This window comes from Microtus oregoni, unplaced genomic scaffold, assembly GCF_018167655.1.
Source record: "Microtus oregoni isolate MIOR12 unplaced genomic scaffold, Mior012 000019F_ref0000042, whole genome shotgun sequence".
Taxonomy (NCBI): domain Eukaryota; kingdom Metazoa; phylum Chordata; class Mammalia; order Rodentia; family Cricetidae; genus Microtus; species Microtus oregoni.
The window spans coordinates 6908292-6927637 of record NW_024543078.1 but is presented as its reverse complement, the minus strand read 5'-3'; the positions used below and the strand labels follow the sequence as shown (position 1 = coordinate 6927637).

At 41.2% G+C, this 19346-nt stretch overlaps 1 pseudogene; it reads left to right on the top strand.

Moving 5' to 3' along the window:
- Positions 1-149: 149 nt before the first annotated feature.
- On the top strand, positions 150-2118 carry LOC121459731 (annotated as a pseudogene).
- The last annotated feature ends 17228 nt before the right edge of the window (positions 2119-19346 follow it).

Here is a 19346-nt window from a genome sequence, read left to right as displayed (position 1 = left end):
TGAGGGTCGAAAGCGTCACCTGGCACATGAACAAGAGCAGATTCCTGATCAGTAGTGAAGCTATCACACTTGTGTTCTCTTAGAAGCAAGTTTCAAGAATAGGGTCAGAATGTTGCCGAGGAAGAGTGAATGAGGAGGAAGGAGAGAAAATGGTGTCCACGGATTACAGTACCTACAGCCAAGCTGCAGCCCAGCAGGGCTACAGTGCTTACACAGACCAGCCAACTCAAGGATATGCACAGACCACCCAGGCCTATGGGAAACAAAGCTATGGAACCTATGGACAGCCTACTGATATCAGCTCAGAGCACTGCCACCTACAGGCAGACTGAATATGTGACTTCTTATGGACAGCCTCCCACTGGTGATACCACTCCAACTGCCCCCAGTCATACAGCCAGACTGTTCAAGGATGTGGCACTGGTGCTCATGACACCACCACTGCTCCAGTCACCACAACCCAAGAACCTTGTGCAGCTCAGTCTGCATATGGCACCCAGCCTGCCTACCCAGCCTATGGCCAGCAGCCAGCAGCTGCCGCTGCACCTGCAAGACCACAGGATGCAAACGAGCCCACTGAGACTAGTCAACCTCAATCTATCACAGGGGTTTATAACCAGCCCAGCCTAGGGTATGGACAGAGTAATTACAGATATCCCCAAGCACCTGGGAGCTACCCCATGCAGCCAGTCACTGCATCTCCACCCTATCCTCCTACACATCTTATGCTACACATCCTATCTTCCTCTTCACAACCAACTAGTTATGATCAGAGCAGTTAATCTCAACAGAACATCTATGAGCAACCTAGCAACTATGGACAGCAGAGTAGCTATGGTCAACAAAGCAGCTATGGGCAGCAGCCTCCCATTAGTTACCCCCCTCAGACTGGGTCCTACAGCCAGGCTCCAAGTCAATATAGCCAACAGAGCAGCAGCTACAGGGAACAGAGTTCATTCCGACAGGACCACACCACATGGTGTCGGGGGCAGGAGTCTGGAGGATTTTCCAACCAGGAGAGAACCAGAACATGAGTGGCCCTAATAACCGGGAGAGGAGAAGAAGGGGATTTAATCATGGAGGCATGAGCAGAGGTGGGCAGGGAGGAGGATGCAGTGGAATGGGCATTAGAGACCAAGGTGGCATCAATAAGCCTGGTGGACCCATGGATGAAGGACCAGGTCCTGATCTAGGCCTTCCTATAGATCCTGATGAGGATTCTGACAACAGTGCAATTTATGTGCAAGGTTTAAATGACAATGTGACTCTGGATGATCTGGCAGACTTCGGTAAGCAGTGTGGGGTTGTTAAGATGAACAAGAGAACTGGGCATCCCATGATCCACATCTATTTGGATAAGGAGAGAGGAATGCCTAAAGGGGATGCCACGGTGGCCTATGAAGATCTGCCAACTGCCAAGGCTGCTGTGGAATGGTTGGATGGAAAGGATTTTCAAGGAAGAATACTTAAAGCTTCTCATGCGCGAAAGAAACCTCCAAAGAATAGCATGTGGAGTGCCATGACACCTCGTGAGGGGAGAGGAATGCCACCACTGCTCCGTGGAGGTCATAATAGCTCATGAGGTCCCAAAGGACCCATGGGTTGCAAGGGAGGCATTGGAGGAGACAAAGGGGCTTCACCCCATGAAAACACTGGGGCTACTTAGGAACCCCCATGTGGAGGAGGAAATGTCCAGCAATGAGCAGGAAATTGGCCGTGTCCCATGCAGGTATGTGGAACTCAGAAAATGAACTGGAGAACAGAATGCAACCAGGGTAAGGCCCCAAACCTGAGGGCTTCCTCCCGCAACCCTTCCAACCTCCGGGATGAGATAGTGGCCAAGGCTGCAGTGGTGGCATGCAAGGAAGAAGAGGTGTCCATATGGACCATGGTGGTCCTGGAGAATTGTTCCGAGGTAGCAGTGGTGGAGGCACATATGACTTCAGAGTTGTCCGAATATTGGAACGAGTTAGCTTTGGTGGAGGAACATGACATGGTCCTGTGGGCCCTCCTGGACCATTGTTGGAACAGGTGGACTGAAGAAGATGTGGACCTGGAGGACCTGCGTAAGTGGATAAAGGCAAGAACAGTCAGGAACTTAGAGACCGGCCCTACTAGAGAGACCTGCAGAGCTACATGGATGACCAGATTTATTTTTTAAAACCAGAAAATGTTTTAAATTTAGAATTCCACATTTATAATGTGGCCACGAAGTCATAATTATTACTGTGTGTACTTTAGTATTTTCAGCATTTGTGAAGAAATATTAAAACAAGTTAAATGGTAGGTGACTGAGTTTTTTTTTTCTTTTAAAGATGCCTGTTTTAAGACATAACAATGGGAACCCCTTGTGAGCATACTCAGTATCATTGTGGAGAACCGAGAGGGCCCCTTCTTGTAACAAAATTCATGGTTGTGAATGTTTTCACATACATTCCAATTTTTTTTAACTGTGAAATAATTAATGTTGCAGAGGGTCCATGTTGTCTCCAGTATGGCTACCAAGAGGAAGCTCAGAGTCAGCATGTGGCATCCCCTTGCATGCCAACGGTAAGTCCTAAAGAATGTTTGTGATCCATTGTGGTGTCGTGAAGTCTAATTTTCTCTGAATCCTAAAGAATGTCACGTCTGTGACTTGTACCTGGAGATGAAGGTAACTCAGTGTTGGCGGTAGACAGGGGCACAATGCCATCCTCATCCTTTGCAGGACGAAATTCTTCTTTCTTGGTTTCTTCAACCTTTAAGGAAAGTTTGAGATGTAAGATTTCATTAAAATGTCACTAAGTATACTCACTTTAGAAGAACTTATCTGTTAATGCCAGGGTTCTGATTTATAGTCCAGAAATATTTGTTTGCTCAGTGAAATTTTATCACTGTTACTACTGTTATTGTGTAACCTTTGCTTCCTTTCTGTTTGATTCAAAGCCCAGAGTTTGAGGACCTTAAAAGGGGACTTGCTCAGCTTTATGTGTGTGTGTGTGTGTGTGTGTGTGTGTGTGTGTGTGTGTGTGTGTGCGTGTGTGTCTTAAGGGGTGGGCAGAGAATAAACTTCACAAGGTGGCTCTCTGTTTTCACCTGGTGAGGCTGCCCTGGTGGCATGCAGCGAGGAGGATGCAGACTTTCTGCCTGTGTTGGTCCTGCAGAAATGACCCGAGGTAGCACTGGTGGAGGCACATATGGCTTCAGAGTTGTCAGAATCTTGGACCGAGTTAGCTTTCGTGGAGGAACCTGACATGGTCCTGTGGGCCCTCCTGGACCTGCAGAGAGAATAGTCAGGAACTTTGATACTGGCCCTACTAGAGAGACCTGCAGAGCTGCATGGATGACCAGATTTATTTTTTAAAACCAGAAATGGTTTAAATTTAGAATTCCACATTTATAATATTGGCCACAAAATCATGATTATTACTGTGTGTACTTTAGTGTTTTCACCATTTGTGAAGAAACATTAAAACACGTTAAATGGTAGTTGACTGAATTTTTTTTTCTTTTAAAGATGCGTGTATTAAGACTTAACAAAGGGAACCCCTTGTGAGCATACTAAGTATCATTGTGGAGAAACGAGAGGGCCCCTTTTGTAACAAAGATCAGGGTTTTGATTGTTTTCAAATACATTCCAATGTTTTAACTGTCAAATAAATAATGTTTCAGAGGGTACATGGTGTCACCAGTGTGGCTACCAAGAGGAAGCTAAGAGTCAGCATGTGGTCTCCCCCTTGCATGCCCTGTGTAAGTCCTAAGGAACGTGTGTGATCCATTGTAGTGTTGTCAAGTGTAATTTTCACCGAATCCTCTGTGACTTTTACCTGGAGATGAAGGTAATTCAGTGTTGGTGGTAGAAAGGGGCACAAAGCCATCCTCATCCTTTGCAGGATGAAATTCTTCTTTCTTGGTTTCTTCAACCTTTAAGGATAGTTTGAGATGTAAATTTTCATTAAAATGTCACTAAGTTTTATTCACTTTAGAAGAACTTATCTGTTAATGCCAGGGTCTTGTTTTATACTCCGCAAATATTTGATTGCTCAGTGAAATTTTATCACTGTTACTACTGTTATTGTGGAACCTTTGCTTCCTTTCTGTTTGATTCAAAGCCCAGAGTTTGAGAACCTTAAAAGGGGACCTGCTAAGCTTTATCTGGTCGTGTGTGTGTGTGTGTGTGTGTGTGTGTGTGTGTGTGTGTGTGTGTTTAGGGGTAGGCAGAGAATAAACTTCACAAGGTGGCTCTTTGTTTTCACCTGGTGAGGCTGCCCTGGTGGCATGCCGCGAGGAGTAGGCAGAATTTCTGCCTGTGGTGGTCCTGCAGAAATGACCCGAGGTAGCACTGGTGGAGGCACATATGGCTTCAGAGTTGTCAGAATCTTGGACCGAGTTAGCTTTCGTGGAGGAACCTGACATGGTCCTGTGGGCCCTCCTGGACATGCAGATATAACAGTCAGGAAGTTAGATACCGGCCCTCCTAGAGAGACCTGCAGAACTACATGATGTCAAGATTTATTTTTTAACACAAGAAATGTTTTAAATTTAACATTATACATGTATAATGTTGGCCACAAAATCATGATTATTACTGTGTGTACTTTAGTGTTTTCACCATTTGTGAAGAAACATGAAAACAAGTTAAATGGCAGTTGACTGAGGTTTTTTTTTTCTTTTAAAGATGCTTGTTTTAAGACTTAACAATGGGAACCCCTTGTGAGCATACTCAGTATCATTGTGGAGAACCGAGAGGGCCCCTTCTTGTAACAAAGATCATGGTTTTGATTGTTTTCAAATACATTACAATTTTTTTTAAATGTCAAATAAATAATGTTTAAGAGGATACATGGTTTCACCAGTGTGGCTAACAAGAGGAAGCTCAGAGTCAGCATGTGGTCTCCCCCTTGCATGCCCAGTGTAAGTCCTAAGGAACGTGTGTGATCCGTTGTAGTGTTGTGAAATGTAATTTTCTCCGAATCCTCTGTGACTTGTACCTGGAGATGAAGGTAATTTAGTGTTGGCGGTAGACATGGGCACAATGACATCCTCATCCTTTGCAGGATGAAATTCTTCTTTCTTGGTTTCTTCAACCTTTAAGGAAAGTTTGAGATGTAAATTTTCATTAAAATGTCACTATGTTTTATTCACGTTAGAAGAACTTATCTGTTAATGCCAGGGTCTTGATTTATAGTCCCCAAATATTTGTTTGCTCAGCGAAATTTTATCACTGTTACTACTGTTATTGTGTAACCTTTGATTCCTTTCTGTTTGATTCAAATCCCAGAGTTTGAGAACCTTAAAAGGGGACCTGCTCAGCTTTATATGTTTGTCTATGTGTGTGTGTGTGTGTGTGTGTGTGTGTGTGTGTGTGTTTAGGGGTGGGCAGAGAATAACCATCACAAGGTGGCTCTCTGATTTCACCTGGTGAGGCTGCGCTGGTGGCATGCAGCGAGGAGAATGCGGACTTTCTGCCTGTGGTGGTCCTGCAGAAATGACCCGAGGTAGCACTGGTGGAGGCACATATGGCTTCAGAGTTGTCAGAATCTTGGACCGAGTTAGCTTTCGTGGAGGAACATGATATGGTCCTGTGGGCCCTCCTGGACCTGCAGAGAGTACAGTCAGGAACTTAGATACCGGCCCTACTAGAGAGACCTGCAGAGCTGCATGGATGACCAGATTTATTTTTTAAACCAGAAAATGTTTTAAATTTAGAATTCCACATTGATACTATTGGCCACAAAATCATGATTATTACTGTGTGTACTTTAGTATTTTCACCATTTGTGAAGAAACATTAAAACAAGTTAAATGGTAGTTGACTGAATTTTTTTTTCTTTTAAAGATGCTTGTTTTAAGACTTAACAATTGGAACCCCTTGTGAGCATACTCAGTATCATTGTGGAGACCTGAGAGGGCCCCTTCTTGTAACAAAGATTATGGTTTTGATTGTTTTCAAATACATTACAATTTTTTTAAACGTCAAATAAATAATGTTTAAGAGGATACATGGTGTCACCAGTGTGGCTAACAAGAGGAAGCTCAGAGTCAGCATGTGGTCTCCCCCTTGCATGCCCAGTGTAGGTCCTAAGGAACATGTGTGATCCGTTGTAGTGTTGTGAAGAGTAATTTTCACCGAATCCTCTGTGACTTGTACCTGCAGATGCGGGTAATTCAGTGTTGGCGGTAGGCAGAGGCACAATGCCATCCTCATCCTTTGTAGGACGAAATTCTTCTTTCTTGGTTTCTTCAACCTTTAAGGAAAGTTTGAGATGTAAGTTTTCATTAAAATGTCACTAAGTTTACTCACTTTAGAAGAACTTATCTGTTAATGCCAGGGTCTTGATTTATAGTTCCCAAATATTTGTTTACTCAGTGAAATTTTATCACTGTTACTACTGTTATTGTGTAACCTTTGCTTCCTTTCTGTTTGATTCAAAGCCCAGAGTTTGAGAACCTTAAAAGGGGACCTGCTCAGCTTTATGTGTGTGTGTTTGTGTGTGTGTGTGTGTGTGTGTGTGTGTGTTTAGCGGTGGGCAGAGAATAACCATCACAAGGTGGCTCTCTGATTTCACCTGGTGAGGCTGCCCTGGTGGCATGCAGCGAGGAGTGGGCAGACTTTCTGCCTGTGGTGGTCCTGCAGAAATGACCCGAGGTAGCACTGGTGGAGGCACATATGGCTTCAGAGTTGTCAGAATCTTGGACCGAGTTAGCTTTCGTGGAGGAACATGACATGGTCCTGTGGGCAATCCTAAACATGCAGAGAGAACAGTCAGAATCTAAGACACCGGCCCTACTAGAGAGACCTGCAGAACTACATGGATGTCCAGATTTATTTTTTCAAACCAGAAATGTTTTAAATTTAAAATTCCACATTTATTATGTTGGCCACAAGTCAAGATTATTACTGTGTGTACTTTAGTATTTTCACCATTTGTGAAGAAACATGAAAACAAGTTAAATATTAGTTGATTGAGTTTTTTTTTTCCTTTTAAAGATGCTTGTTTTAAGATTTAACAATGGGAACCCCTTGTGAGCATACTCAGAATCATTGTGGAGAACCTAGAGGGGCCATTCTTGTAAAAAAATTTATGGTTGTGAATGTTTTCAAATACATTCCAAATTTTTTTAAATGTCAAATAAATAATGTTTCAGAGGGTACATGGTGTTACCAGTGTGGCTAACAGGAGGAAGCTCAGAGTCAGCATGTGTTCTCCCCCTAGCATGCCCAGTGTAAGTCCTAATGAACGTGTGTGATCCATTGTAGTGTTGTGAAGAGTAATTTTCTCTGAATCCTCTGTGACTTGTACCTGGAGATGAAGGTAATTCAGTGTTGGCGGTAGACATTGGCACAATGACATCCTCATCCTTTGCAGGATGAAATTCTTCTTTCTTGGTTTCTTCAACCTTTAAGGAAAGTTTGAGATGTAAATTTTCATTAAAATGTCACTAAGTTTTATTCACTTGAGAAGAACTTATCTGTTAATGCCAGGGTCTTGATTTATAGTCCCCAAATATTTGTTTGCTCAGCGAAATTTTATCACTGTTACTACTGTTCTTGTGTAACCTTTGCTTCCTTTCTGTTTGATTCAAAGCCCAGAGTTTGAGAACCTTAAAAGGGGACCTGCTCAGCTTTATATGTTTGTCTATGTGTGTGTGTGTGTATGTGTGTGTGTGTGTGTGTTTAGGGGTGGGCAGAGAGTAACCATCACAAGGTGGCTCTCTGATTTCACCTGGTGAGGCTGCGCTGGTGGCATGCAGCGAGGAGGATGCGGACTTTCTGCCTGTGGTGGTCCTGCAGAAATGACCCGAGGTAGCACTGGTGGAGGCACATATGGCTTCAGAGTTGTCAGAATCTTGGACCGAGTTAGCTTTCGTGGAGGAACATGATATGGTCCTGTGGGCCCTCCTGGACCTGCAGAGAGTACAGTCAGGAACTTAGATACCGGCCCTACTAGAGAGACCTGCAGAGCTGCATGGATGACCAGATTTATTTTTTAAACCAGAAAATGTTTTAAATTTAGAATTCCACATTGATACTATTGGCCACAAAATCATGATTATTACTGTGTGTACTTTAGTATTTTCACCATTTGTGAAGAAACATGAAAACAAGTTAAATGGTAGTTGACTGAATTTTTTTTTCTTTTAAAGATGCTTGTTTTAAGACTTAACAATTGGAACCCCTTGTGAGCATACTCAGTATCATTGTGGAGACCTGAGAGGGCCCCTTCTTGTAACAAAGATTATGGTTTTGATTGTTTTCAAATACATTACATTTTTTTTTAAACGTCAAATAAATAATGTTTAAGAGGATACATGGTGTCACCAGTGTGGCTAACAAGAGGAAGCTCAGAGTCAGCATATGGTCTCCCCCTTGCATGCCCAGTGTAGGTCCTAAGGAACATGTGTGATCCGTTGTAGTGTTGTGAAGAGTAATTTTCACCGAATCCTCTGTGACTTGTACCTGCAGATGCGGGTAATTCAGTGTTGGCGGTAGGCAGAGGCACAATGCCATCCTCATCCTTTGCAGGACGAAATTCTTCTTTCTTGGTTTCTTCAACCTTTAAGGAAAGTTTGAGATGTAAGTTTTCATTAAAATGTCACTAAGTTTACTCACTTTAGAAGAACTTATCTGTTAATGCCAGGGTCTTGATTTATAGTTCCCAAATATTTGTTTACTCAGTGAAATTTTATCACTGTTACTACTGTTATTGTGTAACCTTTGCTTCCTTTCTGTTTGATTCAAAGCCCAGAGTTTGAGAACCTTAAAAGGGGACCTGCTCAGCTTTATGTGTGTGTGTTTGTGTGTGTGTGTGTGTGTGTGTGTGTGTGTTTAGCGGTGGGCAGAGAATAACCATCACAAGGTGGCTCTCTGATTTCACCTGGTGAGGCTGCCCTGGTGGCATGCAGCGAGGAGTGGGCAGACTTTCTGCCTGTGGTGGTCCTGCAGATATGACCCGAGGTAGCACTGGTGGAGGCACATATGGCTTCAGAGTTGTCAGAATCTTGGACCGAGTTAGCTTTCGTGGAGGAACATGACATGGTCCTGTGGGCAATCCTAAACATGCAGAGAGAACAGTCAGAATCTAAGACACCGGCCCTACTAGAGAGACCTGCAGAACTACATGGATGTCCAGATTTATTTTTTCAAACCAGAAATGTTTTAAATTTAAAATTCCACATTTATTATGTTGGCCACAAGTCAAGATTATTACTGTGTGTACTTTAGTATTTTCACCATTTGTGAAGAAACATGAAAACAAGTTAAATATTAGTTGATTGAGTTTTTTTTTTCCTTTTAAAGATGCTTGTTTTAAGATTTAACAATGGGAACCCCTTGTGAGCATACTCAGAATCATTGTGGAGAACCTAGAGGGGCCATTCTTGTAAAAAAATTTATGGTTGTGAATGTTTTCAAATACATTCCAAATTTTTTTAAATGTCAAATAAATAATGTTTCAGAGGGTACATGGTGTCACCAGTGTGGCTAACAGGAGGAAGCTCAGAGTCAGCATGTGTTCTCTCCCTAGCATGCCCAGTGTAAGTCCTAATGAACGTGTGTGATCCATTGTAGTGTTGTGAAGAGTAATTTTCTCTGAATCCTCTGTGACTTGTACCTGGAGATGAAGGTAATTCAGTGTTGGCGGTAGACATGGGCACAATGACATCCTCATCCTTTGCAGGATGAAATTCTTCTTTCTTGGTTTCTTCAACCTTTAAGGAAAGTTTGAGATGTAAATTTTCATTAAAATGTCACTAAGTTTTATTCACTTTAGAAGAACTTATCTGTTAATGCCAGGGTCTTGATTTATAGTCCCCAAATATTTGTTTGCTCAGCGAAATTTTATCACTGTTACTACTGTTCTTGTGTAACCTTTGCTTCCTTTCTGTTTGATTCAAAGCCCAGAGTTTGAGAACCTTAAAAGGGGACCTGCTCAGCTTTATATGTTTGTCTATGTGTGTGTGTGTGTGTGTGTGTGTGTTTAGGGGTGGGCAGAGAGTAACCATCACAAGGTGGCTCTCTGATTTCACCTGGTGAGGCTGCGCTGGTGGCATGCAGCGAGGAGGATGCGGACTTTCTGCCTGTGGTGGTCCTGCAGAAATGACCCGAGGTAGCACTGGTGGAGGCACATATGGCTTCAGAGTTGTCAGAATCTTGGACCGAGTTAGCTTTCGTGGAGGAACATGATATGGTCCTGTGGGCCCTCCTGGACCTGCAGAGAGTACAGTCAGGAACTTAGATACCGGCCCTACTAGAGAGACCTGCAGAGCTGCATGGATGACCAGATTTATTTTTTAAACCAGAAAATGTTTTAAATTTAGAATTCCACATTGATACTATTGGCCACAAAATCATGATTATTACTGTGTGTACTTTAGTATTTTCACCATTTGTGAAGAAACATGAAAACAAGTTAAATGGTAGGTGATTGAGGTTTTTTTTTTTTAAAGATGTTTGGTTTAAGACTTAACAATGGGAACCCCTTGTGAGAATACTCAGTATCATTGTGGAGAACCGAGAGGGCCCCTTCTTGTAACAAAGATCATGGTTTTGATTGTTTTTAAATACATTACATTTTTTTTAATGTCAAATAAATAATGTTTAAGAGGATACATGGTGTCACCAGTGTGGCTAACAAGAGGAAGCTCAGAGTCAGCATATGGTCTCCCCCTTGCATGCCCAGTGTATGTCCTAAGGAACATGTGTGATCCGTTGTAGTGTTTTGAAGTGTAATTTTCTCTGAATCCTCTGTGACTTGTACCTGGAGATGAAGGTAATTCAGTGTTGGCGGTAGACATGGGCACAATGACATCCTCATCCTTTGCAGGATGAAATTCTTCTTTCTTGGTTTCTTCAACCTTTAAGGAAAGTTTGAGATGTAAATTTTCATTAAAATGTCACTAAGTTTTATTCACTTGAGAAGAACTTATCTGTTAATGCCAGGGTCTTGATTTATAGTCCCCAAATATTTGTTTGCTCAGCGAAATTTTATCACTGTTACTACTGTTCTTGTGTAACCTTTGCTTCCTTTCTGTTTGATTCAAAGCCCAGAGTTTGAGAACCTTAAAAGGGGACCTGCTCAGCTTTATATGTTTGTCTATGTGTGTGTGTGTGTATGTGTGTGTGTGTGTGTGTTTAGGGGTGGGCAGAGAGTAACCATCACAAGGTGGCTCTCTGATTTCACCTGGTGAGGCTGCGCTGGTGGCATGCAGCGAGGAGGATGCGGACTTTCTGCCTGTGGTGGTCCTGCAGAAATGACCCGAGGTAGCACTGGTGGAGGCACATATGGCTTCAGAGTTGTCAGAATCTTGGACCGAGTTAGCTTTCGTGGAGGAACATGATATGGTCCTGTGGGCCCTCCTGGACCTGCAGAGAGTACAGTCAGGAACTTAGATACCGGCCCTACTAGAGAGACCTGCAGAGCTGCATGGATGACCAGATTTATTTTTTAAACCAGAAAATGTTTTAAATTTAGAATTCCACATTGATACTATTGGCCACAAAATCATGATTATTACTGTGTGTACTTTAGTATTTTCACCATTTGTGAAGAAACATGAAAACAAGTTAAATGGTAGTTGACTGAATTTTTTTTTCTTTTAAAGATGCTTGTTTTAAGACTTAACAATTGGAACCCCTTGTGAGCATACTCAGTATCATTGTGGAGACCTGAGAGGGCCCCTTCTTGTAACAAAGATTATGGTTTTGATTGTTTTCAAATACATTACATTTTTTTTTAAACGTCAAATAAATAATGTTTAAGAGGATACATGGTGTCACCAGTGTGGCTAACAAGAGGAAGCTCAGAGTCAGCATATGGTCTCCCCCTTGCATGCCCAGTGTAGGTCCTAAGGAACATGTGTGATCCGTTGTAGTGTTGTGAAGAGTAATTTTCACCGAATCCTCTGTGACTTGTACCTGCAGATGCGGGTAATTCAGTGTTGGCGGTAGGCAGAGGCACAATGCCATCCTCATCCTTTGCAGGACGAAATTCTTCTTTCTTGGTTTCTTCAACCTTTAAGGAAAGTTTGAGATGTAAGTTTTCATTAAAATGTCACTAAGTTTACTCACTTTAGAAGAACTTATCTGTTAATGCCAGGGTCTTGATTTATAGTTCCCAAATATTTGTTTACTCAGTGAAATTTTATCACTGTTACTACTGTTATTGTGTAACCTTTGCTTCCTTTCTGTTTGATTCAAAGCCCAGAGTTTGAGAACCTTAAAAGGGGACCTGCTCAGCTTTATGTGTGTGTGTTTGTGTGTGTGTGTGTGTGTGTGTGTGTGTGTTTAGCGGTGGGCAGAGAATAACCATCACAAGGTGGCTCTCTGATTTCACCTGGTGAGGCTGCCCTGGTGGCATGCAGCGAGGAGTGGGCAGACTTTCTGCCTGTGGTGGTCCTGCAGATATGACCCGAGGTAGCACTGGTGGAGGCACATATGGCTTCAGAGTTGTCAGAATCTTGGACCGAGTTAGCTTTCGTGGAGGAACATGACATGGTCCTGTGGGCAATCCTAAACATGCAGAGAGAACAGTCAGAATCTAAGACACCGGCCCTACTAGAGAGACCTGCAGAACTACATGGATGTCCAGATTTATTTTTTCAAACCAGAAATGTTTTAAATTTAAAATTCCACATTTATTATGTTGGCCACAAGTCAAGATTATTACTGTGTGTACTTTAGTATTTTCACCATTTGTGAAGAAACATGAAAACAAGTTAAATATTAGTTGATTGAGTTTTTTTTTTTCCTTTTAAAGATGCTTGTTTTAAGATTTAACAATGGGAACCCCTTGTGAGCATACTCAGAATCATTGTGGAGAACCTAGAGGGGCCATTCTTGTAAAAAAATTTATGGTTGTGAATGTTTTCAAATACATTCCAAATTTTTTTAAATGTCAAATAAATAATGTTTCAGAGGGTACATGGTGTCACCAGTGTGGCTAACAGGAGGAAGCTCAGAGTCAGCATGTGTTCTCTCCCTAGCATGCCCAGTGTAAGTCCTAATGAACGTGTGTGATCCATTGTAGTGTTGTGAAGAGTAATTTTCTCTGAATCCTCTGTGACTTGTACCTGGAGATGAAGGTAATTCAGTGTTGGCGGTAGACATGGGCACAATGACATCCTCATCCTTTGCAGGATGAAATTCTTCTTTCTTGGTTTCTTCAACCTTTAAGGAAAGTTTGAGATGTAAATTTTCATTAAAATGTCACTAAGTTTTATTCACTTTAGAAGAACTTATCTGTTAATGCCAGGGTCTTGATTTATAGTCCCCAAATATTTGTTTGCTCAGCGAAATTTTATCACTGTTACTACTGTTCTTGTGTAACCTTTGCTTCCTTTCTGTTTGATTCAAAGCCCAGAGTTTGAGAACCTTAAAAGGGGACCTGCTCAGCTTTATATGTTTGTCTATGTGTGTGTGTGTGTGTGTGTGTGTGTGTGTGTGTGTGTTTAGGGGTGGGCAGAGAGTAACCATCACAAGGTGGCTCTCTGATTTCACCTGGTGAGGCTGCGCTGGTGGCATGCAGCGAGGAGGATGCGGACTTTCTGCCTGTGGTGGTCCTGCAGAAATGACCCGAGGTAGCACTGGTGGAGGCACATATGGCTTCAGAGTTGTCAGAATCTTGGACCGAGTTAGCTTTCGTGGAGGAACATGATATGGTCCTGTGGGCCCTCCTGGACCTGCAGAGAGTACAGTCAGGAACTTAGATACCGGCCCTACTAGAGAGACCTGCAGAGCTGCATGGATGACCAGATTTATTTTTTAAACCAGAAAATGTTTTAAATTTAGAATTCCACATTTATACTATTGGCCACAAAATCATGATTATTACTGTGTGTACTTTAGTATTTTCACCATTTGTGAAGAAACATGAAAACAAGTTAAATGGTAGGTGATTGAGGTTTTTTTTTTTTTAAAGATGTTTGGTTTAAGACTTAACAATGGGAACCCCTTGTGAGAATACTCAGTATCATTGTGGAGAACCGAGAGGGCCCCTTCTTGTAACAAAGATCATGGTTTTGATTGTTTTTAAATACATTACATTTTTTTTAATGTCAAATAAATAATGTTTAAGAGGATACATGGTGTCACCAGTGTGGCTAACAAGAGGAAGCTCAGAGTCAGCATATGGTCTCCCCCTTGCATGCCCAGTGTATGTCCTAAGGAACATGTGTGATCCGTTGTAGTGTTTTGAAGTGTAATTTTCTCTGAATCCTCTGTGACTTGTACCTGGAGATGAAGGTAATTCAGTGTTGGCGGTAGACATGGGCACAATGACATCCTCATCCTTTGCAGGATGAAATTCTTCTTTCTTGGTTTCTTCAACCTTTAAGGAAAGTTTGAGATGTAAATTTTCATTAAAATGTCACTAAGTTTTATTCACTTTAGAAGAACTTATCTGTTAATGCCAGGGTCTTGATTTATAGTCCCCATATATTTGTTTGCTCAGCGAAATTTTATCACTCTTACTACTGTTATTGTGTAACCTTTGCTTCCTTTCTGTTTGATTCAAATCCCAGAGTTTGAGAACCTTAAAAGGGGACCTGCTCAGCTTTATATTTTTGTGTGTGTGTGTGTGTGTGTGTGTGTGTGTGTGTGTGTGTGTATTTAGGGGTTGGCAGAGAATAAACTTCACAAGCTGGCTCTCTATTATTACCTGGGGAGGCTGCCCTGGTGGCATGCAGCGAGGAGTAGGCAGACTTTCTGCCTGTGGTGGTCCTGCAGAAATGACCCGAGGTAGCACTGGTGGAGGCACATATGGCTTCAGAGTTGTCAGAATCTTGGACCGAGTTAGCTTTCGTGGAGGAACATGACATGGTCCTGTGTGCCCTCCTGGTCCTGCAGAGAGAATAGTCAGGAACTTAGATACAGGCCCTACTAGAGAGACCTTCAGTGCTACATGGATGACTAGATTAAAATGTTTTAAATTTATAATTCCACATGTGTAATGTTGGCCACAAGTCATGATTATTACTATGTGTACTTTAGTATTTTCACCATTTGTGAAGAATCATTAAAACAAGTTAAATGGTAGTTGACTGAGTTTTTTTTTTAAAGATGCTTGTTTTAAGACTTAACAATGGGAACCCCTTGTGAGCATACTCAGTATCATTTTGAAGAACCGAGAGGGCCCCTTCTTGTAACAAAATTCATGGTTGTGAATGTTTTCAAATACATTCCAATTTTTTTTAACTGTCAAATAATTAATGTTGCAGAGGGTCCATGTTGTCTCCATTGTGGCTACCAAGAGGAAGCTCAGAGTCAGCATGTGGCCTCCCCTTGCATGCCCTGTGTAAGTCCTTTAGAACGTCTGTGATCCATTGTGGTGTCGTGAAGTTTAATTTTATCTGAATCCTGTAGAATGTCACCTCTGTATCTTGTACCTGGTGATGAAGGTAATTCAGTGTTGGAGGTAGGCAGGGCCACAATGCCATCCTCATCCTTTGCAGGACGAAATTCTTCTGTCTTAGTTTCTTCAACCTTTAAATAAAGTTTGAGATTTAAGTTTTCATTAAAATGTCACTAAGTTTACTTACTTTAGAAGAACTTATCTGTTAATGCCAGGGTCTTTATTTATAGTCCCCAAATATTTGTTTGCTCAGCGAAATTTTATCACTGTAACTACTGTTATTGTGTAACCTTTGCTTCCTTTCTGTTTGATTCAATGCCCAGAGTTTGAGAACCTTAAAAGGGGTCCTGCTCAGCTTTGTTTGTGTGTGTGTGTGTGTGTGTGTGTGTGTGTGTGTGTGTGTGTGTTTAGGGGTGGACAGAGAATAACCATCGCAAGTTGGCTCTCTGATTTCACCTGGTGAGGCTGCCCTGGTGGCATACAGCGAGGAGGATGCGGACTTTCTGCCTGTGGTGGTCCTGCAGAAATGACCCGAGGTAGCACTGGTGGAGGCACATATGGCTTCAGAGTTGTCAGAATCTTGGACCGAGTTAGCTTTCGTGGAGGAACCTGACATAGTCCTGTGTGCCCTCCTGGTCCTGCAGAGAGAACAGTCAGGAACTTATATACCGGCCCTTCTAGAGAGACCTGCAGAGCTGCATGGATGACCAGATTCATTTTTTAATACCCGAAAATGTTTTAAATTTAAAATTCCACATTTATTATGTTGGCCACAAAGTCATGATTTTTACTGTGTGTACTTTTGTATTTTCATCATTTGTGAAGAAACATTAAAACAAGTTAAATGGTAGTTGACTGAGTTTGTTTTTTTCTTTTAACGATGCCTGTTTTAAGACATAACAATTTGAACCCCTTGTGTGTATACTCACTATCATTGTTGAGAACCTAGAGGGCCCCTTTTAGTAACAAAGTTCATGGTTTTGATTGTTTTCAAATACATTACAAATTTTTTAAACTGTCAAATAAATAATGTTGCAGATTGTCCATGTTGTCTCCAGTGTGGCTACCAAGTGGAAGCTCAGAGTCAGCATGTGGTCTCCCCTTGCATGCCCAGTGTAAGTCGTTTAGTACGTGTGTGATCCATTGTGGTGTCGTGAAGTGTAATTTTCTCCAAATCCTGAAGAGTGACACCTCTGTGACTTGTACCTTGTGATGAAGGTAATTCAGTGTTGGCGGTAGGCAGGTGTACAATGCCATCCTCATCCTTTGCAGGATGAAATTCTTCTTTCTTGGTTTCTTCAACCTTTAAGGAAAGTTTGAGATGTAAGTTTTCATTAAAGTATCACTAAGTTTTATTCACTTTAGAAGAACTTAATTGTTAATGCCAGGGTCTTGATTTATAGTTCCCAAATATTTCTTTGCTCAGCGAATTTTTTTCACTGTAACTACTGTTATTTTGTAACCTTTGCTTCCTTTCTGTTTGATTCAAAGCCCAGAGTTTGAGAATCTTAAAAGGGTCGTGCTCTGGGTCATGTGTATGTGTGTTGTATCTCTGTATGTGTGTGTATGTGTATTTGTCTTTCTGTTTGTGAGGTTCAAAGAAGACCTTCAGGAATGGCTCTCTACTTTTCCTTGTTATGAGATGATCTTTCAGTGATTCACGTGCTCTTCATTTTTCATTCTGGTTGCTTTGTAGGTTTCAGGGCTGTTCTGTCTCTGCTTCTAATCGAGATATCAGCATATTGGGATTATGTATGTCAGACACTTGCTGTTTATTGTATTCTCTGATATGGAACTCAGTTCATTAAATTTACCATTTCGTGGTCTGACCTGTTCGCCTGTGTGTATGTGTTTCTGTGTTTGTGTGTGTTTTCTACCTTTTTTGAAAATTGACTGTGTTTGTGAGGGGAGAGAGTTGGAGATAGAGACAGAGATTGGTTTTTAACAGTTCAGAATGAATATGGAGTAAACTCATTGGGATGTGTGGGTTTTTCTTTTCCTAGGCATAGCATCATCTTTGTGCCTTTGGGGCCTGTGTCCTTTCTCAGCATGTCTGGCTGACCTATTCATGAAGTCTCCTACTTAATATTCTGTTAGCATGGGGAACTGATATTATCTCGCTGAGTTTGGTGATTTTATACTCATTATGCTGCAATTACCAGATAATGAATTCTGGAGAACTCATGTATTAATATCGTTTTATGCAATTCTAACCCCAGAAAAGTGATGTCTGCTTTTATTTCAGTCGCATTTTTGAAGGATAGAAACCACTGATTTTTTGCTTTTGTTCCCTCAAGAATATGCTAATGTCTTAATCTGTTAGTGATATTGTGGTTTGTAGTCTAATCCTTTGCTTATCCAAGATGTTGTTCTCTTCATGCTGAGGGCAACACTCCATGGTTGCCACATTCATCACATTACCATTGACTTTCTGTATCAGCCAAAAACCTCTGCATTAGTCTAATAATTCTATTTGTATTAATCATGTTACTTTGTATGCTAATGAATTTTCACTGAAATCTTGGAAGATGTCTGGCATGTGAATGTCTGCTCATTAAAATCTTTTGAGATCTATCTCCCTGCTAAGACCTCCCTTGACCAATTACTCATTTGATCATACATCATAGCTAATAATCATTTAGAAGCCAAATTGGATTAGGCCTAAAAGACAGAACACTTGAGTTTAGTTTTAAAAATATTAAAATTACAGTTACCAATGGTTTCATTGGGTGTAATAATTATGTCGAATCTGCCCCTGTCTCTCCTAATGTTGAACTGAGATGCTTCAAGGTAATGAGCTACCTCTTAACCATTTGTATTGGAGATTGGTAAGTGGTGTAAGTAAGGTCTACAAACAGAACTAGCTCTTTTACTTGCTTTACACCTTATCTTGAATTTTGCATGAAAATTGATGGAGCTAGAAAACATTATTTTGAGTGAGGTAACCTAGACACAGAAAGACAATTATCACATGTATTCACTCATAGGTGGTTTTTAAACATAAAACAAAGAAAGCCAGCCTACAAACCACGATCCCAGAGAACTTAGACAACAATGAGGACACTAAGAGAGAATTGTATAGATCTAATCTTCACGGGAAGTAGAAAAAGACAAGCTCTCCTGAGTAAATTGGGAGTATGGGGACCTTGGGGGAGAGTTGAAGGGGGAGAAGCAGGGAGGGGAGCAGAGAAAAATGTAGAGCTCAATAAAAATCAATAAAAAACACAAAAGAAATTTGTCCATTTCCTTTACATTTTCCAGTTTTGTGGAGTACACGTTTCAAGTATGATCTGATGAGTCTCTGGATTTCCTCAGTGTCTGATGTTATGTCCCCCTTCTCATTTCTGATTTTGTTAATTTGGATATTCTCTATTTTTCTTTTGGGTTCTTTAGATAAGGGTTTGTCTGTATTGTCGATATTCTACAAAAAAAAAAAAAAAACAGCTCTTTGTCCCACTGACTCTTTGTATTGTTTTCTTTGTTTCTGTTTTATTGATTTCAGTCCTCAATTTGATTATTCCCTGCCATCTCCTCCTCCTGGGTGAGTTTGCTGTTTTTATTCTACAGCTTTCTAGTCTGCCGTTAAGACTGTAGTGTGAGATTTTTTTCAGGTTCTTTATGTAGGCACTTATTGCTAAGAATTTTCCTGTTAGTACTGATTTCAAAGTATCTCAAAGAATTGGGTATGTTGTACATTCATTTTCACTAAATTCTAGGAAGTCTTCCTTTATTTCTATTGAGAATTGTTCAGTTTCCATGAGTTTGTGGGATTTTTGCAATTAGTGTTGTTGAATTCCAACTTTAAACCAATCTGATAAGATGTTACTTCATTTTTTTTTTTTATCTGTTGAGATTTGCTTTGTTACCGGGTATGTGGTTGAATTTAGAGAAACCCAAAGAAATAGCTGACCCAAGAAAGTGGGAGCTCACTGGCTCTTGACTGACAACTGGGGAACCTGCATAGGACTGCTGAATATGGGTGACAGTTATATGGCTTGGACAGCTTTGTTGGGCCAC